Source organism: Onychostruthus taczanowskii, unplaced genomic scaffold (assembly GCF_017590055.1).
Source record: "Onychostruthus taczanowskii isolate IOZ18803 unplaced genomic scaffold, ASM1759005v1 scaffold4, whole genome shotgun sequence".
Classification (NCBI taxonomy): Eukaryota; Metazoa; Chordata; class Aves; order Passeriformes; family Passeridae; genus Onychostruthus; species Onychostruthus taczanowskii.
The window spans coordinates 355566-383465 of NW_024501459.1; the positions used below are offsets into that span (position 1 = coordinate 355566).

Genomic DNA, 27900 nt, shown 5'->3' on the forward strand with positions numbered 1-27900 from the left:
TGAGTGTGATACTGCATGTGCTCAGTGATAATGGTACTTACACAGCACTGTGAAAGTGAGTGAGGTTTTTGGGCAAGGGTGTGGTAGCTTTATCAGGACGTGACACAGGGACTAGAACCTCTTTCCTCTACTTGCCTTACTCTCCCTTCCCCATTCTCCCTCACTAGTCTTGTGCTCCTTAGGTTACGAGGATTTGTTGGGAAGTGGGGAGGGAGGAAGGAGAGAGAAGCAGACATCATTTTCTTAAAGCCTTTTGTAACAAGGTGTTGTTAGGGGTGGTGACACGCTCTTCTTGATCTTCTGGTCTTCTTTCCTCACTGCAGCTTTCCCTTCCCTTCCTCACATTTCCCAGAACCCCCAATAATCCCACACAGGGAAAAATGGAGAAGTGCTGTTGAGACAGAGGGGATGGGATGGTGAGAGGGAGCCTGTCCCCTGCCCTTGCCCCTTGCTGCTGCAGAGAGAGCAGAGATCATGAAGGTGCTGATCTTCAGGGGGATCCAGCAGGGGTCAGAACATTGAAGAAGCTGGTGCCTCCTCGTTTCATGTCCTGTGTGAGTGGTTGAGGTGCTGCTCTGATGCTGGTACAGTAGCATCACTAGCACATCCATGCTTTTTCCTAGGAGCTGACTGTTTGGTGTCTCCTAGGGAGAAGCACTGCTTTGTCATGGCTGGTAGCATGTCCCCTTCTCAAGGAGGCAGGTCGTGTCCCTCCCTTTTTGTACCATTTTGTTGTGACTTTGTCATGAGAGTTTGAAAGCGTCGTTCTTTCTGAGGTGGAAATGGGTTTGCAGCATTTTTCCCCTTTAATAGTTCCTACAGTTTTTTCTTTGCAAACCATGCTAAAACCAGTAGCAAGGATATGCTTTAATATGGGTATTAAAAATACTTCCTTGCTAGATTTTACAGTTGCTGTACATGGTTCCTGTTTTCTTTCTGTCATGATCTTTTTTGCCTTTGTAAAACTTTGCTTCTAGCCTTATCTTCAAGCTTTTTGCAGTGGTCATTTTGCCATAAGTAAGAAAATGGAAGAGTCATTAGGAACTGGTTGGTGAGGAGTTTAAGGACTGTTTCCCTATGGCTCCTTGACAATGCGCTGGTGTTTTTCTGAGCCCCAAAGAAGCAGCTTATAGTGATACAATTTCCTTTATTTTCCTTTCCTGATTCTTCTCCCAGTAATTTGTTTTGGCAGAGTATGACAGTCTGTATGGTGCACCACACTGTAGAAAGCCTCAATTCTGTAATTTTGTAATTTGGTAAAAAAAAACCACAAACCCACCCAACCCCCAAACGAATGCAATTATTATGTCATATGCAGCCATAGTATCACCTCTGAGCCCATGAGTAGAAGCCCAAGGAAATTGTCTGTCCAAGTGATATCGGATCTCCTGCACTTACTATTCATTCCAGCTCTTGCTGTATCATGGAATAAAGAACTTCCCGGCTAATTATTATGGTATGCAGTGATTTTCCTGGAAGCACAGTCATACTTCCCACTAACAGGATGCTTAAAAATGCATCTAATTGCATCTGTGGTAGTTGAGAGAATGCCCAACACCTAACAGTCTCAAAAAAACATTATTCCTGGCAGGGGGTGTTACTGGAAACTGAGTTTTACTGTCTCCTTCCTGTGTCTGAACCAATTATGTGGCCTCTTGCTCTAAAAGTTGATTTGGGGATTATACTCTGTGTAATAAAGAGATAGGAGAGCAGTGGAAATGATGAATCTTTCTTTATTAATTCATTTGCTGGCATGGTGATAGCTGTTTGCTGAGCATAACCTTCCCTGGGGCAGTGGAGGGAACAAGTCAGCGTCTGTGCCTGTGATCTTTGTCAAGCCATGGAGGGAGAGGGTTTGGTGTATCCCACTCTGAGAGCAGTGGTGGTGATACTTGCCTGGTTCTGGGAAGTGCTCCAGGATCAACGGTTGAAAAGTAGTACCTACATGCTGCATTCTTATTTTCTTCTTATATCTATGGTAAGGCTAAGACTAGTCTGGGATGAAATACCTCTTTGTAAATTTGTAAGAAAATTTGCACTAAGTGGAACAAAAAAAGAAAAACCCCAGGAAAATGAAACAGAAACAGAAATGTCTGTCAGCAAGTAGACTTTCAAAGCAATTTGATGACAACTTGTGACTAATTTTTTTTTAAACACAATGAAAGTAAACAAAGGCAAAGCACAGAGGACCATGCTTGAAGTTGTCCTTGAGTACTCTTTACCAAGTAACAGCTGCAAATAGAATAAGTAATCTTGGGCTTTCCTGCTACATTTTAAAAATTCCTGTTGTAACAGATGTGCTTTCTAGTAATTACTACCTTTTCAGTGCGCGTTCATTCTTAATGCAACATTGTCCTTGGAAGCAGATCAGGGAACACTTTGATTCATTTCAGATTTATAAAGCAATGATTATTTGGCTATCACAAGTTTCTGTCCCCCTGTTTCTTTCTAATTCACAACTCATTTATATTGGATTAAGAGATGTACTGTATCATTTGCATGATACGGAAATACAGTTCATTCCCTGCTTTTAGATTGTTCTTGTATTTCCTATAAATTGATTTGAGAATGACTACCTTTACATCTTAAAAAATACATCAAATTACAAAGGCAACACATTGATTTAATAATTTATTAACTTCTGAGTTGACAATTCTGAAATCTTGTCACTTTTTTAACACAGAATCCTAACTATCCTGAATCACTGAAAGCTTTCTCACCTGCTTGAAAAATTAATCTAGGAGAGCTGCCCAGTCCTTTATCTTGGTATTTGATAGATATTTTTAATTGCTCTTATGATAGCAAGTACTTAACTTTTCTTTGAATGTACACCAACAATTTTGTTTCCAAACAGATTGAACAAATTTCCAAACAGATCTAACAAAAAATGCAAAGTGCTTTATGATTTTATTTTTGTTCTTAAATTTTTTATCAGTTTCCATGTCTCATTAAGGAAAATAAATAATATAAGCTTAATGCAACTATAAATTGTATTATGCTGATTGGCACAGGAATGCAGGGAGAACCTAACAAAGCTGAGAATCAAGCTATGTTCTCTGCCAGGCTATTCTGTAGAGAAGCCATGATTTTTCCTTAAAACCCCCACTTCTGACAATGCTGTCTATCATGTTACTTCCCCTACACCTTATTCTGTGTCCTGGCTTCCCATCTTTCTTTCTCTGCCACCTTCCAGGCCTCTTCATCCAAAGCTCTGAGTTGTCTTCCCCCTGATTCCAGCTGTAGAGTTGATGACCCATCAAACACAGTCACAGCAAGTGAGGCGGCCTGGCAGCACATTCAAAAGTGGAAATTCAGCAGCATTCCTTTCTCCCTCTCCTCTGCTTGCCTAGGGAGTCTAGAGGAGGAAATTTCTGGAGGAGACACATTTTCAAATACAAGAGGCTGTGTGTGGCTTGCAAGGAGCCCCTGAGCATGTCTCCCATAGACCCACGTCAGTTCAAAGCAGAAGTCATGAGCAAAGGTGCAGACCTTCAGCTGCCAGAGCAATCACTTGCACTTGTAAGCTCTAAAGCTCCCTGTGAGCCATCCTGGGGGATGCAGTGTGACTGCTGTTAATAAACTCAGCAGCTGTTCAGTGATAGGGACAGGAAAATAACAGTTGTATCTGCCTGCAGAATTTTTGTGTGTGAAACAATGGAGGAATGAAGGCTTCTCAGCAAAAGAGTAATTAAAGATTTCTTTTAGCATAGGTGAAACTCTTTCTTTTCCATAACTTTAGCTTTGAAACTTGCTGAAAATATGTAAATAATACATTCAGCCTCACTCTAATATTTGATCTATAAAGTTTCAGGTCAGCCATAAAATCTAGCAGAGCAACTGAAAAAAAATTTTATAGTAGGAAGTGGGGATAAACAGAGGAAACTTGCTAAAATGATAGTGGCAAATAGCAATTATGTGACCCTAAGTAAATATGATCTCAGAAATCTTACAGTTAAATAAATAAGGGAGGTAGTGGATGGTTGAAGAGAATCCAAACCAATATAAGTTTTTTATCTACATTAAATCTGGTATTGTACTCCTAAATACAATTAAAAGTGTTAGAGATTAAAGACTTTAGAAAAAAAATTATAGTTCCAGGCTCAGATGAACTCTTTGCAGGACAGTACATTTTCATTGAAGGGGGAATTGGTGGTGGCTGATTGTCATTTGCAGTTACTCTCAACTTGGTGGTAACTTGGACTGAATGGGCCTAATCTTTGCTGTTACACTTTTTAATGTCCACTTTTGTTGGAACAGTGTATTCTCTGTGAAAAAGGCATCAACTAAGAAGACAGACATAATTTTTCATGCCACTCTCATTTACAGGAAGCAAAAATAAATTCCTTGTGCACAAAGCCTGAGCTTTTGCTAATTACTAAAATACAAAAGAAGACATCCATTGTGTTATGTCCAAGAGAAACCAAGCTTTGCCAGAAAGGAAGCCCAGCCTGGCCAGGTCTGTCCATACCTATTTCACAGGTCATTGGTACTGTCCTTTTGTGCACCACTGTAGGCGAGTGCTTGAGCTTGTACTGGGCTTGTAGTAGTCTTGACTGCCTATACTGAGAGGCTCTATACATAGCAGGGACATAAAATTGGATATTTCAGCCTTGGAAAAACAGGCCTACCTGGTTTTCCACCCTGCTCCTGGTAGACAGAGCAAATAAAAAGTGAGGAAGTTTATGCAAATACTGGACATCCTTAATGGATTTCCAATGTTTTATTCTGTGTGCTGATGAAAAACCGCCCACAATTTGGTGCCTTTTGTGAATCAGCATTGCAAGGGCACTTCTGTCTTCTCGGGTGCACAGAGGCTGCAGTGATGGTGTGTAGTTCCAGAATGTTCACTGAGCTGTATCCTTGTAGCTGTTGACACCAGTACTGGCTGGGGAACAGCCAGTGGGACAGCAGCTCTTCAGGAAAGGATAGAGGTTACTGTGGATCTCTGGTTGAACATGGACTGGCAGTGTTGAACTGTTGCACAGCAGAAAGGGGAAACAGGAAAGCACAATATTGGGCTGCATGGGGGCCCACAGCCTGCAGGGAGCAGTCCCCACATTGGTGAGCACTCAGCTGGAGCTCTGTGTTCAGTTTGGAGCACTGCTCCTGAAGAAAATGCTGGCCACTTTAGATGTGGAGAAGAGGGCAGGAAAAGTGACCTGAGATCCATAGGACATAGCCCAGGGGAAACCCTGAAAGGGTTACATTTTCTGTGCCTAAGGAAGAGCAGCCTGCTGAGGAGTGAGTAGGAGAAAGGCAGGTTTTCAGCACAGACAGCACAGTACAGGCTGTTGCCAAGACTGGGCCAGTAATCTTTTTTCTGTGCCATGGACAGAGAGAAATAGATCTAAAATGAAACAAGGAAAAGGTGGTAAACCCTACAAAAGTTTTATCCACAAAATACCCTGCCAGTGGATCTTGTGGGGTCTCCATCACTCGAAGTGTTAGGAATTACTTTAATAAACATGAACAAAATTTATCTGACTGTCTCACAGTGGGAGGTGGATTACATATCTTTCCTACCATCCCTATGATTTGATGATACTGGTGATAATACTGCTCATGGAATTATTTTAATGACAGACATTCTTTCTAAATTCTGGTTGCAAAGACCTCTGCTGAGTGGAATGTGTTTTGCTGAGGTGGAAGAGACATTTAATCATCATATAATTTCCTCATTTTGAAATGTTCCTTAGATAAGGCACAAACAGCTGGCTTTGCATTTAGTGTCAAATATCATTGTCCTGAAATACTTGGGGACATCACTTTGTCAGCTGGCACTTGACAGTCCATCCTAAATCTGAAATATGTAATTGGATTCTTCGGATGAAATCCGAGTTTCCTTTGAAGTCATGGGGTTTCATAGGGTAAACATTTCACACTGAGGACAGAGTGATGTCCACTTGTATGTGCTTAGCTTTACTGTCCTAGGCAGGCCTGTTGTTTTCAGGACAAGGATACAAGGAGTGGGTTGTAAGAGCGTGTAACCTTTGTTATGACAGGCATTTGGCTGCAGAAGGGGGCCTTTGGAGTTCTTGTGTGGGTGAGTGAGAGCTTGCAACAGGCATTACATGAGGTGAATTAATTTTTTTTTTTTTCAGATAATGTGAACAAAACTAATTTACACCATCTGTTCTGAAATAGACAGTAGAAAAGCAACGTCCTTTTTTTTTTTTTTTGTTTAACGTTTCTTTTGATAATACTTTAGGCACTACGTATTCTCTTTAGTGTAATGTAATTTGTGCCCTTTTTCTCATTGAGGAGAGGGGTGTTCTCCCCCGAAATGTATTTTTATTGCCAGTGGTCTTTAGTTTGCATGTAGTATTCAGAAAACTATAGCTGCAAGTTGAATGTTTCTCCAGCTACTGGATAATCCCTCCTGATGAAATGCACACAGAGAAGTCTCCAGGTGCTATGAATTGGAGTAGTTCCATTGGAAATATTCTGGCTTTGTTTATGCCAGTGCTGATTCAGAGCAAGTTCACTGGTCACAGGTTTAAAGGAGGTAATAGTCAGAATGTCATCCTGAAAAGGAGATCACATTGATGTTGAAGCTCAGTGTCAGTCTCAGAGCTGAGTTAAATTCTTGTGCCTCATAATGCATTGCATTTCACATCCAGATTTCTTTGCAGGCTTTTCTTAACTGTGCCACAATGGGCCATGTGTAGGAATTGTATGTGTATACCTAAGCCCACAAGAAAGCACAAATCCCGGACTTTAGGACCACCAATACATCTGTTGTTAATACCCTTACCGTATTATGCTCACACTAGAAACGTAACTAAATTGGAATGATTTGAAACTGCCATTAGAGGAAAGAAGATGGAGGAAAACAGTTTCATCCTCACAACATCGTGCTTTCATTGACCTACTTAGAGTAGGGAAGAAAATGTGTCCCTTCCCTTTCCAGCAGAATAGGTTTGTTCAGCAATTTTATAATGCAAATGCACAAGAGAGGACTGGATTTCCTAACCACTCCAGGAGGATTTGGAAGGGAGAGTAATGTTATTTCACACACTTATGACAGAGATCTGTATATTCCTGTTCAAGCTGTAATATTATTAGTTTAATCAATTTGGTAGAAAGTGCTTAGAGAAAACAAAAAGCAGGGGGAGGGGGAAGAAAAAAAATACTTGTATTCAAAGGTGAGAGGAAAAGGGCAGTGCTTGTTCTGCAGCTGTGCAGAGGGACCCTCTGTGGGCAATGACATTTCCTTTGTCTTCCATCTTCCCTTTTTCAAAGCCTTTGGGACCACTGGGCTGGAAGTGGAGGAGTCCCAAACATGGGTGCAAGGTACACCCCTGCCCAAGCCACTGAGCGAGGAGCCATGGCTGCAGCCAAAGCATCTCCGGAGAAAATCCCGGTGTGCTTTTCCTCCTCCACATCTGTGCCATGAGCAGGGAGCAGGATGCAGGTGTCTGGGTTACTCCAGCCACAGGGCATGGCAGTGCTCGTGGGGTGGGCAGTATGTGGGGTTTGGGGTGCAGCCCTCCTCCTCTAGACTTGGGCATTATTGTGGTACTGCCGTATGCCTGAGTTACTAAACCATCTTTATCTGAAAATAAACACCTGCGGGTAGTCCTTTCTAGGCTGCTCAGGTCACATTCCTCCACAAGGTGTTGTTGGTAATTTAGTATTGTCAGAGGCATTAGTCACTGCCATAGTCGCTTAATAATGCATGGTAGGAGCCAGCTGGTAATTAACAAATTAGAGATATCATCTATATTTTCCTCAAATATTTCAGATGTAGCAAAAATAATTAAACGGAGAGCACTTTGGGTGTTTAAAGCTGTTACATATATTTAAAACATCTAGCCATGTTAGGAAATTATTCATTGTTTTAAAGGTCAGCTAGGCCTCATCTTGCTGCTGTCCTAAGATTCTGTAATTCACACTGAAGTGTTGTGAAGCAGGGGAAGGGCCAGACTCCTGTCTTTTCCTTTAACACTTTAATTCTGCATCATTTGGCAAATTCATGCCAATGCCTGACTTCTGTGCCTGTTTTTAGGAGTGGCATGACTTCGTATGTCTCAGCTGCACTCTTTTGCACTTAACTTCCTTTCACATGAGAAGTGTCTTGAACTGGAAGGTTATGTTTATGTGTATGTGATGGAAAGATGAAATTGGCTTGTAATTGAAGCTAAGGAGGGAAAAAGTTAGCACAAATTGTATGAAACTGCAATGCTGGGACAGACACCACAGTATGAATGAAGGTGATGATGGGTTTCATGATGCAGTGTAACTAAAATATGCTGGTATGCACAAGCTCGCTTTAACTCGCTTGGCATCTCCATATTTTATCACCAGATGGTGACCAGCAGTTTCAGACTGAGATGCTCTCAGTTACCTATGCGTGATGATTGAGCAGTAGTATACTTCGATACATCTCCCATCCATGCTGCTTCAGCCCAGTACTCCTTGATCCTCCTGCAGCCTGGCTCCAGGACTTGGCTCTAAGTCTCACAAGCCTTTGACTCTGCTTTTTCTCCGGGGCAGGATCTGATCTGGGCACTCTGAGGCAGACGAAGCAGGGAACAGAGCAAGCGATCGGAGGAGCATCATTTCTACGGGTAGGGTGTGGTGTTACCTGTCTTCGTGGGGTGTGCTTGGGTACTGGCAGTGGCTTGGAGAAATACAATTTATGTCTGAAAACATTCCTCTTGGGGTTAAAAAAAACCTGCTTTTGAAAATGTGGCTGGGTTCTCTGATACACAATGCAGAGTTTTTGTCAGACAGTAACAGTTTGTGTTCAAGCTTTGAATTCACGATACAGATGTGGGCAAGTATACAATATAATGAAAAGCAGATAAGAATCTGCCCTGTAATACCTTTGCTCTTTGCTACATTTAGTCACCTCCACATTGATGGAAGAGCACTGGGGATTTCAAAGCATGCATTTCTGAAGCTTAAAAAGGAAAAGGAATTCCATATGCAATTTCTATTAAGATTTTTAGCCTCTTAGAGTTAAGCTGAGGCGTTTTGAATGCTTCCTAATACCTTTTGGTACTAAAGCTCAAAGGGTGGAGGTAGAAAAAGGCTGGTAAGTTATTCACAGCACTGTTAACAGTGTAGACTTGTTTTGTGCACCCTGAAATCTCTTTTGTTGTTCTGGGAGGCTTTTGCTTGGGGTCTTTCTGGTAGCTTTGTACTGACTGTTGCCTCAGCAGAAAACATTCCCCGTTTGTGCTGTATAACAGCAGAGCATGAAAGTGCAGGCGACACTGAGTCCCACAGCATGCAGACACGGGGAGAGAGAGATGCTGCTGGTCAGAGCTGACACCTGAGAGGGCAGGAAGGAGCACAGCAACATGCCAGCCTTCTCCTGCGATCCCACAGCCTCCTGAGACCCGGCCTCGCATGTCCCCGCCTGGTGCCAGCAGCACAGCAGGCACATTTTGCACATTCCCTGCTCCTTCTGCTGTCCACACCAAGGAGCCTGCTGAATGCACCACTTTGCTGGTTTTGTTGGTGTTCCTGGCTTTCCCTCAGTGCAGTGCAAGAGCAGGGTGTAGGGGTGGTCCTACCTGGTTCTGTCCCAGGCTGTGGGGTGGCAGCTTGGCACACACACAGGCCTGGCAGGGCTCCTGGCATCCCTAGCTCAGACATGGCTGGGCAGTCTCACCTGCATAGCTCTCCCAGTGACAGAACAGCATTTCCTAGTGCAGGAACTATTCCTGCAAGCAGGACCTTGCAGTTCATCCGGGGATTAAAAGGCACATCAAATTTTACTGCAGTTTTCATCCTCCTGAAGCCCTTCATATACACAAACAATTACACAGACTTCATCATTATGATGGCCTGTTAAACTGCTGTATAAATATTGGTACTACATGTTTTGAATTATTTTTTGCCCTTTGTGTTAATTCAGTTCATGACTTTCACACTTCAGGTTTTAAAATCCTACTGCATCCATAGAAATCTAGACTGCTGTTGAGGGGAATGAAAATAACTACCATAGCAAGGGGAAAAAAAGGTTTTATTTCTTCAATCTGATACAGTTCATGTAATCATGGAAGGTAGGTGATGTCTTTAATACACCTGTCACTCCTTTGTGCTGATGACTTCAAAATACTTGGACACAAGTCATGGAGCTTTCTGTTCACCTGGGAATGAAGAGACATTCTGTCTGAATGTCCTTAGTTGCTGCTTTTTTCACATTATGTTTCGGGTTAGTATTTCTGCAAAGAGGCTATACAGAAATCCCAGAGCAATTTAGGCCTCTAAGATTTCTCCATTCTGTAGTTTATTTTGACAAAATAATAGCCATATAGCTCTGTATTAATGGATTATTGTGATACTTGGATATTGCATTCAAAACACTGCATTTCAGTACAATTGCTCAAACCTGAACTTTATATAGGTAGAATATGTTATTTGCTTCACTCCTTTTATTCTGAACAAATCTACATCTAACTCTATCATTTCCTGGAAAAAAGGCCCCTTACTTTTGACACATTTTGTTCTGTGTTCTTTTTCTCCACTGTTTAAGTCAGAATTAGGCTGTCCTCTTTGTATTTTATTTTTATTTGATATTTGGGAAGCAATAAGCTAACCTATGTGTTCTGTTCAGTCTGGAAGAGTGACTAATTCCAGAAAGACTGCTGATCACTGGCTGATCACTGCACTTGCAATTTGCTTTTACTGTCAAAAATGCCGAAGCCCTACAGCTGAGCATTTTGCTTCCCAATGCAGATGGCTAAGCTGAAAACCCTTTTTTTGTCTTAGTTTCTTGGGACTGATAAGTGAGATTCAGGAGTCCCCACCAGGGTTGTGTTGGAAGTAGTAGAAGTTCTGGAGAAGCTGTGAGGAATTTTGGTTGAATTTGGAGGTGATCTGCTGTTACGAGTTGTTCAGTGCTCTACTTACTCCATGCTTACAGAAAATAATTCCTTTTATTTCTGACAGCAAAGAAGAATTTTATTCCCAGCCACTGCCTCAATGTCTTCCCTCACTAAAACAAAATAACAGGTGACTAGATATTGAAGTGTCATATCTGATTTATTTGGCAGTTGTTTTCTGCCTCTTGATAGTGCTGGGATATGAACTTGAGGTCATCCCAGCTGCTCTGGCCACCTCTCTGCTCACTAAAATAAAGACTGCCTGGTTTAGTCATTGATATTTGCTGAGGCTGCTTTTACACGTGCCTTTACTCTGTTCAGAGGATCCCAGCCCTGCATGTAAAGGTCTATGTTGGCATCTTTCAGTGAGAGTTTCCCTGCCCATGGGAACCCAGGCTTGTGTATGTATGTTTTTGAAGCAAAGGGTTGTGCTGATTATGTGCAGGCTTATCTGCTCAGCCTTTTCATCTGAATGGAGCCTTCCACGATGAATTGACAGCATGAAAAATTCAGTCCATCCTGTTCAGAATTACGTGTGTTTATTCAGTCCTTTGTTAAAGCTGCTGCTGTTATTCATGCACGACTTTTGCTTCCATGTAAGTTTTATTATACTTTGATCTCCTGTAGCACCCAACAAACTTTTTAAAACCACTTACCCAGAAACCATTGTTTCACTGCAATTATAAAAGAACATGCAATGAATCACAAATGAGAATATTACCCAACAAGATATTCCTAGAAACAGAAGAGCACTTACATGCAATACAATACATTAATCATTTATAAGGAGTTAGTTATTAAAATAATTTTTTTTAATACTCTGGATATGAGGATGTGGAAAGCCTGTTCATTGAGGATGTTTGGGGGCTTTTGAAGCTTTCTTAAGTTTCCATCCTCACATTTTTGTCACAGATTTGAAAAGCAAAAGCACAAATATAGTAGTCTGGGTGACTGCAGGTTAAGGTAGCTCTAGACTATGAGTGCACATGTCTGCATGTGTATATACACATATGTAGATGTATGTGTACAGATAAATTCAACAAACTTTTGTATTTAAGAAAAATCCACAGTGTGCTTGAGCCTTCTTTATTTCTACAGAACTGCTCATGGTCAAAGACTTTGTCTGCTGTGACACTTTCACAGTCAGGATCTGTGGTCATTGTAAACAGACCTCTCGAATGGAAGTCTGATATATCTAGCTGAGCTATCACTTCTTCACCGGGGTTAGCTTTAGACATACATTCTTATAAAGTACAGGATAGGAAAGGGAAAGGAAGAAAGCCCCAAGAAATCTTGTTTCAAATTGCCTGTGTGAAGGTGTAGTGTCCCCACTCCCCATTCAGACACAGGACATGTGTCAGCAGACAGCAACATGAGCTGCCCTCTGTCCCTTCTCCAGGCTGGTGGGATATGCTCCAATGCCAGTCACGAGCTGCAGAGTTCGCTTAGCACCACACTGTGCCCAGTGATGGTGCACAGCATTTCAGCAACTGCTGAAGCTGAAACCAACTCAGAGCTGCCTTTTACCTGCATGGCTTGGGGAGAAAGCAGAGAAATTGGGGTTTGTCAGTCACAGCCCATGGAGACATTCCAGGGATGGTGCACGTTTGTAGAGTGGGAGACCTTTCCAGCACAGAGTCTGGTCTGACTCCTGCTTTTGGAGCAGAAATATTATCATTAAGAATTCTGTCACCACTGGGCAGGGATGCTGAGATGCACTCTTCCCTGGCATCTCTGCTTCTGCTCTCCTTCTTTGGAGGGGAAACAGAGCAAGGGAAAGCAACAGCTGCAGACTGTAATTGTTTTGAATCAGCTTTCCACTCCGTTAATAGAATGAAGGTACAGTCTGGGTCATTTAATTTCCCATGTTGATGTAGGCAGCAAGTCACATAGATGTGCTGAGGAATTATTCACCACGTCTGATAACTTAGCTTTTAAATAAAGAGCAGGACTTTCCAAATATTGCAGGAAGTTGCAAAAGTAGCAGGAGACAACTGATTAAACACTTCTGCCTTCTTTTTTAAGTGCTAAAGTTTGGGCAAAAGAAACTGCCATTTTTCTAGAAAGAAAACTCTGTGCAACAAGTAAGTTGGTTCCAGCCTAAATCCATTCTACTTGTCATGCTGGAAAATGCAGCAGTTGTGATTCCTGTAGCAGAATTTAAAATGGCAAGGATATTTAAATGAGTTTGTCTAGTGAAACTTGGCTAAAACTATCACATCAGTGGGATGATACCGTGAGAGCTTTACAATTTAATCCAGATTTCTTTTGGCTGTGATGCCATCCTCAGCCCCACTGTGGTGAATACCCCACGTGGCTCATGCTCGGTGCTTTCAGATCATTCTGCAGTGATTCTTCTGTTTCTCCCATTTTCATGACCCCTCTGTAGGCCGAAGTGCTGCAGGTATGTGCCATTCACAGACTCTGTCCTTGAGGAGTGGTGAGAGAAAGGCATTCCCTCTTGTTTTCACCTGGCCAGCTGCATTCTTGAATAAACTGGATGGTGTGGTTGTCGGGCAGGGAGGGGAGATGGTCTTTGACAAAGATCAAAATGAAGGTATTCCAAGATGGCTTTGTGGTTTAGCTCTCCTCATGGGATCAAATCCCAAAAGAGATCAGACTGCCTGAGTATTAGCAAAGGAACACTCCCCGCCTTCTTCTGACAGCTATTGCCCTCTGCCCTAATGGCTTTTTGGAAAGCACATCTGTTCATTCATAAATGCATTCTTTTTTCACTCTAAATATCCCTGTTTATGCTCTAGAAGAATTGATGCTAGGAGACAGTGCATTACATACATAAACTTTCCATGGCTTTAAATGCAATATTGCTCTTTATGTCTTTTTTCAGAGATGTTGAGCATCTCTAACTCTGAAGGCCATGGAAAGTCTACATGGCAATCACACATTACTCTCTTTGCCAGGTATCTCTCCTGTTCTATTTTCAATGCCAGACCTTAGTACTCACAGTTCAACTGTGTATTGAAGGTGAATTTCTTATCTTTTGTCTCCTATGTATCAACTCTTGTACTTGTAATTTGTCCTTGTTTTTGGCTGTCATATGCATGATCCAGAACAACATTTCTTTTGACCCTATAAGAAAAATGGATGGGTAGAATGGCTCAAAAAATAATCTGCACTGGAAATCTTATTAAAAGTAAAATTCAACTCGTTATTACAAAATTGACAGTCCAATTCATTCACCTGTCCAGGGCAGAATGGAAGGTCAACTAAAATTTGAACCCTTGGTAAGGAAGTGTCATTTCATATTAGTGTAACAGGCACTCCAAAGATAGGATCACACATTACTGAAGGTAAGAGGTGCAAAAACCCACTTACAGACATAAAAGCAACATCCTGTACAAGTATAGTTATTGAGTAGAACATTGGTATTATAATCTCTCAAATGACAGCTTTATCTGACTGTAATTCATCATGAAGTAGAGTTTCTGGTGTGTCAGGAGTTCTCTTGACCTGAAGCAAAAACTTTACAGCTTAACTTTATGACCTCAGGAAATTAAATAGGTTATCACAATCCTAAATCTAGTTTTTCCCAGCCTGAAGATACTGAAATTCCTCTTAGCACCCACTGCTTACTACAATGGAAACTTAAAAATTCTAAAGATTTTTCTTTTTGTCATAGCTCACACAATTGCACTGAAGTGTCTTAACATATTACAAGGTACTTGTTTGTTGGTTTTTATTTGAGAGTTAGCAGAAGAAAAGTCACGTTCTTAAAGCTTCACCAGTTTTCACTTCACTGGAGTTTTTCTGAGAATTGTAAACAGTACATTCAGAAATAAGCTCCTAGGTGGCTCTTTTGTGTCCTATGTGTGTCACTGCAGAAACATTTTATGTCTGTCCAATGAATTTGGAAAGGAGACTTCAGTGCCAAGTGCTCTTTGTAGTCACACGGATAGATCTGAGGTACAGTCCTGACCACGCTGTCATCACATGGCTCTGAAATACTCATTTACTGCTTCAGAAGAAGGAACTATTTTGTTCCTCTTTCTCCAGAGGTTGGTTTGTGTGAAACCTGCTTGAGTTTTCCTTACAGCATGCTGATAGGATTGCCTGTTGCTTGGCCAGGGATCCTATTTCTTGCAGCTAATCTGAACATTTCATCTCAGGTTTCTTTTCAATCTGCTGAAATACGACTGTGATAATTTTATCTCGACAGCCTGTGCGGCTCCACTCGTATTCAAGCGTCAGTCTGACTGGCTGTGGGTTTCAGGCACATGACCTTGGGAGAGGTACAGGCTACTCATGTTGTGAAAGCCTTCTCTGTCAGGATGATGTGCATGTGCATGTGTGTGGTATGGCTTTGTAATGCCATGGCAGACACAAAAACTGGCCATCGGTGTCTCTCACTGGCCAGACTGGCCACAGAACCATTTTACTGGGCTTGTGCAGGTTCACCTGGCAGCTCTGCCTGCTCTCTGCTACCCTCCTGCTTTTGTTTTACTGCTTGTTTTCAGCTCAGTGGAGGGTAGTCGATAGGGTAGTCCGTGATAAATAAAATATATAAATTCCTGACTATGTAATAGATTGGTAGCACCACCAATTAGGAAAGTTGCCCAGCAGTTCCCATTATAGTACCTTAAAGTTTTTCAGAATATTTGTAAAACTTTTAATGTCTGAACTGAATTTTTTTCTAGCCAGCTGTTTTCCTCAGCCTGAGTATTTTTGGAATATTTCAGCAAAAGTGATTCAGTAAGACTGAGAACAAGATTGGCATAAAAATAAGTTGAGTTTCTTCACATTTAAAGAAAACCTTGGGTTATTTTCTTTGGTGTACTTTAGTGTTCTTGTACACTGGAACAAGGATGTAAACTTCAGTAGAACACATGACCTTTGCATGAGTAGTACTTCACATATTTGTCCCTGTGGAAATCTGCCCGTTTGGCCTATACAGTAGCCCTCAGGGGAAAATAAATCCAGAGGAGCATATCCATGTTAAGAACCGTCTGCAGAGGAAGATCCTTGTTGGACCAGTCTCTCTGCAGGTGCTGGGGAGTCTCCCAGTGTGCTCGTGGCACCCAAGTTGTTCCTTGGTCCTTGAGCAGTTGTCAAGGTTTCTGCTGCATTTGTCTTCACATGGGTTTGGGTACACAGGTGTGTACTGAGAAGTCAAATGCTGTACCCCTAAGTCTTGCACACACTGAGGGCAAAGCTGCAGCTTCACGGGCAGCCTGAACTTTGAGATCTCCAATCTCTTAAACACTGAGGCTGCTAAAGCAAAAAAACACATAGCATTCTTGTTCCTAAATTCCTCAGGAACAATTCTACAATATAGTGTGGTTTGTGGAGTAAAGGAGACAGAACCTCCAGTTTCTTTGTAGTAATTACAGTGCTTAGCATTCAAAACAGCCTTGATAGAGGATCCCAAAGCACACTGATAGAGGATCCCATCTTTCTCACATGAAGTATGCATGACATCTACTCTTCTGGCAGCATTCTGGTAGGACAGGCGGGGGGTGGGAGAGGAACTCTACTTGTTCTTGGACAGCACTGTCTCAGGGGAAAGAGAGTGGCTTACATTCTAAGTTCATTTCCATTTTAGTTTATGAAGCACCACTTTTCAAAACTCCTGGGTTTTACCATACGTCCAGCCCTTAGCTGAACAGATGTCAGAAAAAGACAAACAGAAGGAAGAAGAATTATGTGAACATTTCAAAACTTTTGTTATGGCACATTGGCCAGTACTAAGTAGAAAATAATCCTGCTGTCATTAGTGTGTTTGATGTTAGGATTGCACCTCTGTTCAGCTCTGCATTTTTTTGTTGTTGCTGTTCTCTTTCAGCAGTCTCCTTTTTCTTCAGAAAGGGCCTTTTGATTCAATGTCTGTTTTGTTCAGTGTGGTCAGATGAATGTTATTTCCTACTTAGTAAATGCCCCATGCTTACTGTATTTTATTCACATGAGTAGATTTGCTTGAGATAAGTGTGAAAGTAGCATGGTCGGGTTAGCAAAGAGTTAATATTTCTGACCAAGCTGCATAATACTTCGGGATACATTTCTCTATTGATCCTCCAATCCTCTTAGGTCTGCCTAAATAAGTTCTTTATGATGGAAAATAACTTTGCAATTTATAATACTGTGAGATCACTTTCCCCTCAGAAGATCATCTGTATATAGTCCTTCTTATTTTCAGACTCACTGCTCCTGCTCCAGGTTCCTCTCTGGTAGTAATGGCTTAAGGATAAATAATAAGTGAGGTTTGCAGGAAATCATGTTTTTTACAAACTCAACTTGTACCTGATGAAAATACAAACAAAATTCTGGCAAGTGGGAGTCATAGCATCTCAAAGAGATGCATAAATCAACAGGTCCTCCCCTAAGTTGTCTGTAATAACAAGGCTTTGGGATTTTTTTCTGATCTCCTTCATAAGATTTTTTGTGTTTGCTTGTCATGCATTTCGCTTCACTGGACCCCATGTTTTTGACTGCTCAATGAGAAATGTCCTGGCCAAGGCATAAGGAGCATGGAGAGGGTATGAGTATATCTCAGTGACTCCACTCTGCAAACATTTTCCAAAGTTATAAAACTCATCAACTGAACAACTAAAAATACCATAGTTGAGTGGTTCATAAAAGAGCCTTTTATTAATGTGAGGCAGATTTTCCCACTACAGAGGAATACAAGTTTGGAAACAAGCGAAAAGAAGACATCCTGCACTCCAGCAATTTATTTCAGACAAAGGTTGCCTTTCTGACATCTTCAGGGAAACCATTAGTTTTACATACTCTAATTTGTGTTGTGACCCACAGGCCTTGGTATAGCAATGTATTAAAGGGTTCAGAAAGCTGTGCTGAACTCAGTCTTTATTTCAATTTAAATCCTACCTGAATAAATGGATTACCAGTTGCTTAAACAAAAATATTTCTATTAAGACAGGAGAGTAACTGGTAAATTCCATGGATAAACATATTTCCCACATAATAATGCAGGAAAAATTGTTAACTTCATGTTACAGAAAGGAAGGGTGCTGAACAGCATGAGCTGGTGTGCATATACGAGCAACTGTGAGTTTATATTGCTGTTGCAAGTGGTTTCGTGTGCACAGAAATAACTGCTGTGCAGGCCAGGCTGGGTGCCAGAGTCGTCATCATCTCTGCTTGTATGGTGCTGAGGTTGCCAGCACTTACCCTAAAACTGACGTAGCTGTTGGTATAACAGAGACTCACAATATTCTCTTTGATTCCGAAGTACAATGCAGCGTATAGGCAACTCCTTTACAAAAGGAGCAGCAGAGACACAAATCTTCATGTCTGTGATGAGAAGTAGCAGCTGGGTGTTCGCTGGGGGCCACAGAGGGCAGTGGGAGAGCAGAGCACAAGCAGGGTTTTTCTGTTGTGTCCTGTCCCTTCCCAGGTGCTCTGACCAGACCCTGACCACGGCATTTTGTTGGAGCGAATCCAGAGAAGGGCCAAAAAGTTGGTGAGGGAACTGCAGTACCTCCTCTATGAAGACAGGCTGACAAATCTGGAACTGTTTAGCCCGGGGAAGAGAAGGTTGCATGGAGACCTCACAGCAGCCTTCCAGTACCTGAAGGGGGCCTACAGGGAGGCTGGAGAGGGGCTCTGTATCAGGAACTGTAGTGAAGGACAAGGACTAAGAGGTACAAATTAAAAAAGGGGAAATTTAGGTTAGATACATGGAAGAAATACATAGATGGTGAAGCCCTGGAACAGGTTGTCCAGAGGGGCTGTGAATCCCATCCTGGGAAGTATTCAAGGCCAGGTTGGATGGGACTCCGACCAACCTGGTATAGCGGAAGGTGTCCCTGCCTTTGGCAGAGGAGTTGAAACTAGATGTTCTTTAATGTCCCTTCCAACCCAAACCATTCTATGATTCTGTGATTTTGTTAACAAACAGAATTCAGGTTTCCATCTACAAATGGGTTCAGAGAAAAAGGCTTGAAAGAAAGAGGGAAAAAAAGTCTTAGGTCCAAAAAGATTTAAAATCTTGGCTGTGCAACTGAAAGTAAAACTCTGTGACAGTTACTCTCCAGTTATATTAATCAAGTGGCCTTTAAACAGCAAAACCATTCAGATTATCAGCTGGGAAGTGGATTTGGGATGTCAGCTGAATAGACTCACTCTACTGACAGTAAACATAACTTTGGAGATGAAACTTGCCTCTGGCTGCATCATAAAGGAACTAAAACTCTCTCTCTCTCTGATAAAGTATATAGTTCTCAAGCTATATGATACCATGAGATGTGCTCCTCATCCCAGGAATTTGCACCTTATGCAGGAGAACAGAAAAAACAATATAGCACTGCATGAAGCAATGAGATACATCTCATTCATAAAAAGTGCCATGGTGTATGTCATCAGTTAATAGGCATCACAGCATGTATCAAAACTACTTTAAAAAATGTGTTGTTTGAAGTTTGTCTTTCTAGCTGAAAGGTACTTTCAGTCCTTCTACACTCAGGAACAGAAGCTAGTATTTTGTTAGAGCATCTTTGTTTTCATACTCTCCTAGGATGTGTCCTACCTTACTACCACACCTTTTCATTTGATAACCTCTGTTTGGAATTAAGAATACTCGAATGTGAAATACTGATTCTTAGAGAAGCTATTAAAACTGAAGTTTACTTTTATGACACAAAGCAGCCTACATGAGTTTTGTTTATGCATTGCTTTGGCTTGCCAAACACTTTTGTTTGTATATATCCCAGAGCATGCCAATTTCTTGGACAGGGGTGATTTCTGCCTTTGTTTCTTCCTCCAAGCATATGATCATTTCTAGAGAAGAAGGCCAGATTTTGCCTTAATTGGGTTAGATTCTGGTTTCTGAGAGCACCTGAGTGTTCAGCTCATTTAAAAAAATAGCACAGAACAGTGAGTATAAAGGACGTAATGTCTGTAAAAGTAGCTTTAAGTCTGAGCAACATGTCAGGATTCTGACTTATGGCTATGGACAACATGTATTAAAGACTTCAAGGAAAGATGCAGTTCTTTCAGATAAATCAGCTGGTCTGATTACCATTATTAGTATTTCGGAGGGGAAAAGCTGATTTGGAAATGAGCTTTTTAAGCAACATGTCATTTTTACATCATTTTGGAAAAAGCTCTGGCCTCCAGATTCAAATATCTAGCTGAAGAGGTGGAGACCTCAACATACTAAATAACTCACTGACTGACACTCTATTCTAGTAAACACACCAGAGGTTTGCCTCTGGCACCACGACAAAGTGGGATAGCACATGTTCATACTGCTGAACTCAGTCTCTAGACTGGGTGGCCACAAGCAAACAGCCTGCTGGAAATGTCTCTGAACTCTGCAAACTCCCAAACTCTGCCCAGGAGCCCTCTGGAGGAAGGAGGCCCAAAATCATGCCAGGGATGCTGTGGTGTTGTAGCAGTGCAGGCAACAGCTCCCGCTCTCAGGAGCACATCCTTGCCCAGTGCCACTTACTAATATAGACATATTCTTATCAGGGAAAGGGGACCAAATAAAGAAGAATCTGTGGTTTGGTTGCTGTCACTCTCCATTGTGTTGCAAGACGTGGTTATGAACCCTGTTGAACGCTCTAATAGGTTATTGAATAACTCTGGGCAGCCTGCCCCCCCTAACAACTCCGGAGTTAAGTTGGAACAAATCTGCCCTGGGAAAAGCCAGAGCCCAGCATGACTGCTTTTCTTCTGCTGGGTAGGATCTTTCTGTCTACAGGGTTTTTCAAGACACATTATGCATTTGCTTTCAAAAGCCGTGAAAATATTTGTGGGGAAATCTTTACATTGTCTACAATAAAGTTTGTCTCCTGGGCCCAGCACTCTACTCGGTGTGCTGCAGTAAATCACTGAAGCCCTAAATTCTGGCATTAAGGGGTTTTTTTTTCCAAATTCCTTTATGTCTGGCATTCTGTTTTCTCTGTTTACAAAGAAGTATTTTTATTGGTACCTTTTACTGGTACCTCAGTGTACATAACATGGTGATATTATTGTGGATTGGGTAGCAACACATAGCTCTGTTGTCCTGGAGTTGCCAGATATTACTGATTCATGTGTGCAAACAGCTAAACAATCCAAATGGGAAAAATTTGGTTTTGGAAGGAGGCTGAGCTTCCAGAGCTTGTCAGCATCAGTTCCAGTAGATCTAAATTGTGTCAGGATGTGCTTGTATGTAGACGTGGGAGAAATCACAGTCAGGTGGTGAACTGAAGGACCAGCACTGCACAGCTTTCATTCCTTTTCAGAGCAGTTTTCCTGAATCATGGCTGTGAAGGAAACACTTGTTCATATGCATGATACTAATCATACAATTTGTTCCACACAGACTGTTAAAATTAAGTGCCCAAACTTTGTATCCATTTCTAACTGTAACGTGAAGATCTGTTTTCTGGTTGCCCAAATTGTTGTTTTCAAATACCATAATAATGGGCATTGCGGGAAAACTTAAATGTAGTAGAAGTGCCCGTCCTCTTTCCACCTGTTTCACTGATGATCACAGGGATGGAGCACCTCTCATATGAAGACAGGCTCAGAGAGTTGGTATTCTTCAGCCTGGAGAAGACTCAGGGAGACCTTGGAGCAACCTTCTGGTACCTAAGGGTGACCTGTAAGTGAACTGGAGAGAGTGACACTTTTTACAGGGGCATGTAGGCATAGGACAAGGGGGAATGGCCTTAAATTGAAAGAGTGTAGTTTTAGATTAGATCTTAAGAAGTTCTTTACTGTAGGGGTGGTTAGGCACTGGAATGGGTTTACCGGAGAAGTTGCAGATGCCCCCATCCCTGGCAGTGCTCAAGGCCAGGTTGGAAGGGGCTGTGAGCAACCTGGTCTAGTGGAAGCTATCCCTGCCCATGGCCGGAGGGTTTGAACTGCATGATCTTTAGGGCCTTTTCCAACACAAACCATTATGTAGTTCTGTGTTGCCCACGATATCCAAAGGCTTAAGGAAAGAAAAATTCACTGCTGGCCTATCACTGGTGCATAGGCCAGCTAAAACTGCTGAGCACTCTGCAGTTTAATCATAACAATAAACATTGTGACATTTTTAGGGAGGTAGATTTATTTCTTTTCTTAGAAATAAATTCTGTGCTGAGTAAGCAGGCTACTTCTGTACTTTCCTTGGCATAAATCAAAAATTTGATATGACATATATATGAGATTCATGCTTTAGAGTAAAGTTTCTAGTTTAATTTGCAAGTATTTTCATTTTCCTTGAGCACAAGAATCCTTCTGCTCATCCTCCTTCAGTCTGGTGATGTGGGAGCTTTGGTTTCCAGTTCAGTGTTCATAGTTTTATGCTTCTATAGTTAACATACCCATAGTGTGATCAAAAAAGTTTTTTCGATAATGGTTATTCTGCGTTTAATTTGCCATCACTGGGCTTTTAAAGTCTCAGGCAGAGCAGAACTGTTGTATTCAGCTCAGGACTTGATCCACAGCCTAATATGGATGTAGAATGTCTCTGGCCTCAGCCTCTCTGAGCACGTTCAGAGCCTGCCAGGATCTCACTTTGGACTGTTTGCATGATGAATTCGTCCTAAGCAGTAAACAAAATGTCGTTAATGCTCTAAATAGACTGCCCTGTTTCCTGGGTTCTCTGTGGTTCAGCTGTTACTCAACTTCAACAACACAATTTTTTTCAAATCAGAAAATTAGCATTTCAGCTTTTTGTTGCATCTGTGCAGGGACATATAGCTGAACTGTGGCACTGTGAAGCATCTGTTTTGCTTAAAATCTAAACTTTGAAGAGCATTTTAGTTCTTCTTTAATGTTGCTGTTGTTCCACCGTTTACAAATTCCATGCTTTTAAAATTTACCCTGAGAATGATGCTATAAATGTAGTACTATCATGCTAGAAAGAACTGAGAGGTTCCTGGGTAGGACATCAGTAGTCCTGGGCAAGCAGCTCTGAGTGGCCCTGTTGGAGCAGGGGGTAGGAGCAGATGACGTCCTGTCAACCCCAGCCACTCTGCAGGTCTGTGGCACAGTTCAGTTGATAGGAGCAGATGACGTCCAGAGGTCCCTGTCAACCCCAGCCACTCTGCAGGTCTGTGGCACAGTTCAGTTGCTGCTTCTACAAGATAGCTCCGTTTCCTATGAGATCAGGCACCTGAACATAGATGTTAACCGCCTACTTAATTTTTCTCTCGTTTATAGCTGTCAGAAAGAAGATTAAAACTCAAAATCTCTCTCTGGTGGCATTGTCTCTGAAGGAAACCTTGAATCTGCATTCTCTGACTATGGTGTGTGGCCATATGAGTCACTTGATAGTGGGGGATCTGGACACTGCCCAGCAGCCCACTTCAGTGGTTTTAAAAAGAAATAGTATCTGTAGGAAAAGTCCTGTGGGGTCCTAGGATGTAAACCAGTGTGTTCCAATTTCAATAAAAATATAGTCCAAAAAGAAGAAAAAATACGTTCCCTCTGGGATGTTATTTCTGGCCCTTGTTTGTTTGTGTTAAATGGAGGGTCTAGAGGGAAGAGACTTGTTTCTCCATTTTACCCCATGCCCTTGAATGGGAGGATTCTCTTGCTAAGTTTTGTCTCTGCCAACTACAGCTGGTAATCCGTTCACCAGGTCTCCCCACTTGTGTTTCAGTGTACTGAACCTGAGAGTCATCAAGGAATTATACAAGCTGCTTTTTTTTTGAAGGTCTGAATTACCTTCAGGGAATTGCTGGACCTTCCCAAATAGTAAGAAACTCTTTCATAGTTTCATGTGGCTGATCTCTGACCACTGTTAATCATGTGCTTTAAGTGTTGTAGTTGCTTTCCTTGTTACGGAGTTAGTGACCACTAAGCCCTCTTGGCGTCCCAAGCATTTCATTTTTAATGGCTTTGGAGTCATTACCCAATCCACTTAATTGCTATTAAAGTCAAATGCAAGGAGGGCTTACACCCAACCACCACCACTACTCAGAGAGTGAGAGTTCAGACTGGAAAAATCTACGTATATTGTAATGATTAAGATGGAAATAGTGTTGTTTGTGCTGCTATCCCCACGAGATTTATCCAAGTTACTGTTTAGAAGATGGGTAATGTTGGGGAGGGGGCTTGTATGAAACTCCCATCTTCTTTAGAAAAGGGAGTTTGAAGACTAAAGTACTTGGTACTGCATTTGGTTTTCAGGTTTTTTTGAAACTTAATGCATCTTAGATAGATCTAACTAAATCTTAGACTATTTCTCCCGTCATTTAATTCTTTCCTGGTGTACCTCTAGCCCCAGACTAGACACCACTGAACATACAACATTGCTAGCAGATAAATGCTTGGGAGAGAAACCTAGTTTACTGTGAAGACTGTGAGACACTCCTGCCAACTAGCAGAAAAAAAATATTTAAAAAAAGTTTTTAAAAAGTATTAAAATGTGTTTGCCTGTGTCCTTAAAAATGGCAAAGTAGTTCTTGATTTTATCCAACCATTACTGAATTCTTCTGTAGCACTAGGGGTACCCATGGTGTTATAGTATTTTTGTTTTGTTCTCACCAGTGAGCTTGTAAATACACGGGTATGTGCTTTACTCTCTTCAGGTAATTAACTGTGCTAGTAAAGAAGTGCTCAAATGCCCTTCCTAAATGTCATGTTTTGTCCTCAGTTTCCTTGAATTAGAATTTATTTAGTACTCTCATTCACTAACCAATTGGAAATGAAAATAAATTATTTTCTCATTTTTAACATCAACTTTAAGGCTTTTTTTCATAGGCTAGGATTTGGGGCTCTAGCACAGCCTTGTATATGCTTGAATGGTCTTACAGATTAAATGGACCAGGTCAGTTGAATATTCAGTGTGCAAAGCTAAATTTACCAGTCCCTTAAGTAATATGACATCTTTGAAAAACACAGATAAGGTGTTTTTGTAATGCAGCCTTTTCTCTTGACAGCATACTTTTAAAGGACAAAATAAATAGGCGATTAAGGAAAATCATTTCTGACCGATGTTCAGCCTTGGAAAGCTTCTTACTAGCCTGCCTATGAATCAGGAGGATACCAGGGTTTATCTGCTGGGAGCACACACACGGACCTCCACCTCCTCATAAATCTGCTGCTCGGTAGGTCGGCTGCCTGGGAGCTGGATCTGTCCTTGTAGGGCTGTGGCTGGCAGGGCTGCCTGGTGGCCTGGCTGTTCCTCTGTCCTGCTCTGGGGTTGGTGTGCCACAGCTCTTGCCTTGCCTTGACCCTCTCCTCACTCCCACCGTGCATGGAGGAGATCTCCTAGCTGGGATTTCAGAGCGCTTTGCTCCTGGCTGGACCCTGGCTGGCTTGGCAGCAGTAAGCCAGGGCAGACCCACAGCTGGCTCCAGCTCTCCTCAGCGCCCCGGCTCTGCAGGCAGATGCTCCTCGAATCGATGCAGGCAATCAGGAGACACCCCTGCAGTATTTCAGCACAAAGAATCCACTCTCAGCTGCACTGGCATGCTGGAAAAGGCTTCATACCACCGTTTTGCATAAAATAAGATTTTAGTGGTGGGGAGAGACATACCTGGTGTAGGTTAAGGGGCTGGTGCACAGGGCAGTGTCCAGCTCTGGACACTAAAATGCCCCCTGTCATTTTGGATGAGGGATGTGTCAGATCACCTACCAACTCCCATGCAGGGTGTGTGTGGAGGGCAGTGGGCATGATGTGGAGGGAGGGGAGCCTTGCCTGTGCTAGATGCTGGGGCACTGACAAAGCGTGTGCCTGTGATGGGGAACTGGATGTACTTTCTGCATCCACTAATACAACAAGCACAGCAGGAGTTATCTGTTGAGTTGAGAGGGGCAGTGTTTTCCATAGGTGGCCAATACCCACACCAGTCATTTTTTGAACTTTCTGTACAAATTGCCAAGGACTGACAGAAAATAAATTGAAGCAAAGGATGAGTTGTAGCACAAACCAGTGAGACACTGTTTCAAGTAACTGTTTGAAGGCTTGTTTTAGTGTCTTGAAAGGAAGCAGGAATTCACGTGTTTTATTTTTAGCTTGCAAGGGAAGAGTTATTTAATGTTCCTTTATATCTCATCTCTGAAAATGTTCTCACTGAGGCAGGATCTGAAGTCCTGGAGCTGGTTAACCCAAGACTTGCCTGCCTGTGGAAATTTATATTTTACAAAGGGGAATTACTGAAATTGTTTTTTCCCTATAAAATTTTAAGTAGAGCTGAGTCCAAGCTCCAAAACCAGTAGTGTTGAAATACTTTCTGCTGCTGGCTGTGATTTGTGACTCACAGTATATAGTCAGGTGTGTTTTGCTTTCAGGATCTATAAGCATTTTCAGATTTTTATTGTGGAGTTGCTTTTGTGTCCGTTTGCTTTGATTTTGGCTCCCATTATGTTAGGGAGTTCTAATTTTTTGAAAGGAATATTTTTATCCGAGATTTTAATGGTATTGCTGTGACTGGGCCTTAAATCTCTAAGCAGAGGTGGGACGAGCTACTCACAGCTAGTGGTGAAAAAAACCTTTCTTGCATTTCCCTCTCCCCTCCTCCCAGGTCTCTGAATGTCAGTAGCATTGCTCATGCTTTAGGTTCCTGAAAATCAATGAAATATTTATGACACTTGGTTTTCCAGCAGCTGGATTATGAACGGGCTTGCAAGATGTTGCTGGTCAATACTCACCCCTCTTGTCCAGTACTCCTGGGTAAACAAACATGCATCTTAACCTCCCTGTGAGGCTGCTCTTATTTTCCTTGATTTTCTTTCCTATGAGGCAGCAGAACAGTGTCAGCAGCAATGAAATGAGAGCTATCATTTCCTCGAATGGGTAAGACAATCTGCAAAGCGTGTATTAAAAATAAAACAGGAAGTCAGTGATTATCAATTTTTAGCAAACACGTTTCTGCTGATCTTCAGACTGATGCCTAACAGTAACAAAAGGAGAAGCTCTGCATCTGGGCAATGCAATTTGTAGTTATTTGTAGTATCTTTTCCCCTCATTAGACGTGGATGGTTTTAATTTTAAGCCCCAAGACCTGTAAGAATAATAACAGAGGCCTAGCGTTGTTGCTTGTAAACAGCGTGTGTTGAACAGCGTGCCTGAGATAAATGGGTATCAGGTTTAAAAAAAAAAAAAAAGGGAGAGTCCTTTTTTTTGTTCATTTACAGTTTTCTGAAGTAAAAGGCAGCATATGGCACCCCTAGCAAGGAAGAAGTCCCTCCTTTCAGAGACTCTCCCCCTGCTCAAGGAGTTAGTGATTGCTTCCCACCCTGATAAAGGAGTATTACCGGCATCCGTGTGCGTGTGGGTGACGGGAAATGAGGCTTCCTCCAGACCTGGCACCTGCTTGTGGAGCAGCGATGGTGGTGGGAGGGGAATCCACCTGCCAGCAGGCCACGAATCCTAATTGATGTCTGTTCTCACTGCCAGAGAGGAGCCAGTGCTCTGCTGCACAGGCAGCTTCTCCTTATTGCATCTCTTTTCCCCTCGAGAAGAGTCAGGAGTGTTTATTTGAACCCCTCTGCAGAGAGAGGGAACAACCTGCACACCTGCCAGGAAAGGGAATCCTACACAACTGTTCCTGCTCAGAAAAGATTGGGAGCTGGGCCAAACATATCATACGTGGGTGATTAAAATTAGGCTCCTGCATCCATATGTACGTTCTCATTTTGAAAACACTGCCTGGCTTACTTTTCTCTCCTGCCTTTTATGTATTCCCCTAATGGGAGAATGCTTCCACCTTTCCTGTGGCTTTGACAGTGGCCCTTGCACTCACTGAAAGTACATTTATCTTCTCTGTCTGTAATCATACCTGATCACAGGCAAAGGAACACAGCTCTGTCTTTCCATTTTCCACTAATACTCCCTTGACAAGTATCTTCTTGAAAGGGGAAAAAAAATGTGATAATCTCTCCTTTGGAAAAACAGCCAAGTTCTGCAGCGGATTTGGCTTTCTGCCCGTCTTCCTGTGCTGCTTCAGCCTGAGCAAACTGAGACCTTCCTGCAACCCACACTGGCCGATCCAGAGAAGTCCAGGTCTTGCTGGAAAGGCATCCTGAGGATGGAGGGGAGAAGGTAGGCAGACTGGCACAGCATTCAGCTGTGATGTGCTTGTCTGCAGCCTGTTCTGTTCAGAAGCACCAAAACCACCAAAGGATAAAGTGGCAATAGGGCAGTGAGTGCATG

The 27900-nt window shown here is 42.1% G+C and overlaps 1 protein-coding gene across 20 annotated transcripts in view; it reads left to right on the forward strand.

Annotated features, from left to right (window-relative positions):
* Positions 1-27900, forward strand: part of DTNA (dystrobrevin alpha) — a 221049-nt gene that overhangs the window by 43941 nt on the left and 149208 nt on the right. The window contains exon 2 of one of the 20 annotated variants that reach the window (XM_041412833.1): positions 8497-8570. The exons of 18 other annotated variants lie outside the window; for them this stretch is intronic. The gene's annotated coding sequence lies outside the window, so the exon portion shown is untranslated. Of the gene's footprint in view, positions 1-8496; positions 8571-24826; positions 24851-27900 lie in introns of those variants that run through there. One more of the 20 variants, XM_041412836.1, reaches the window with a different exon arrangement.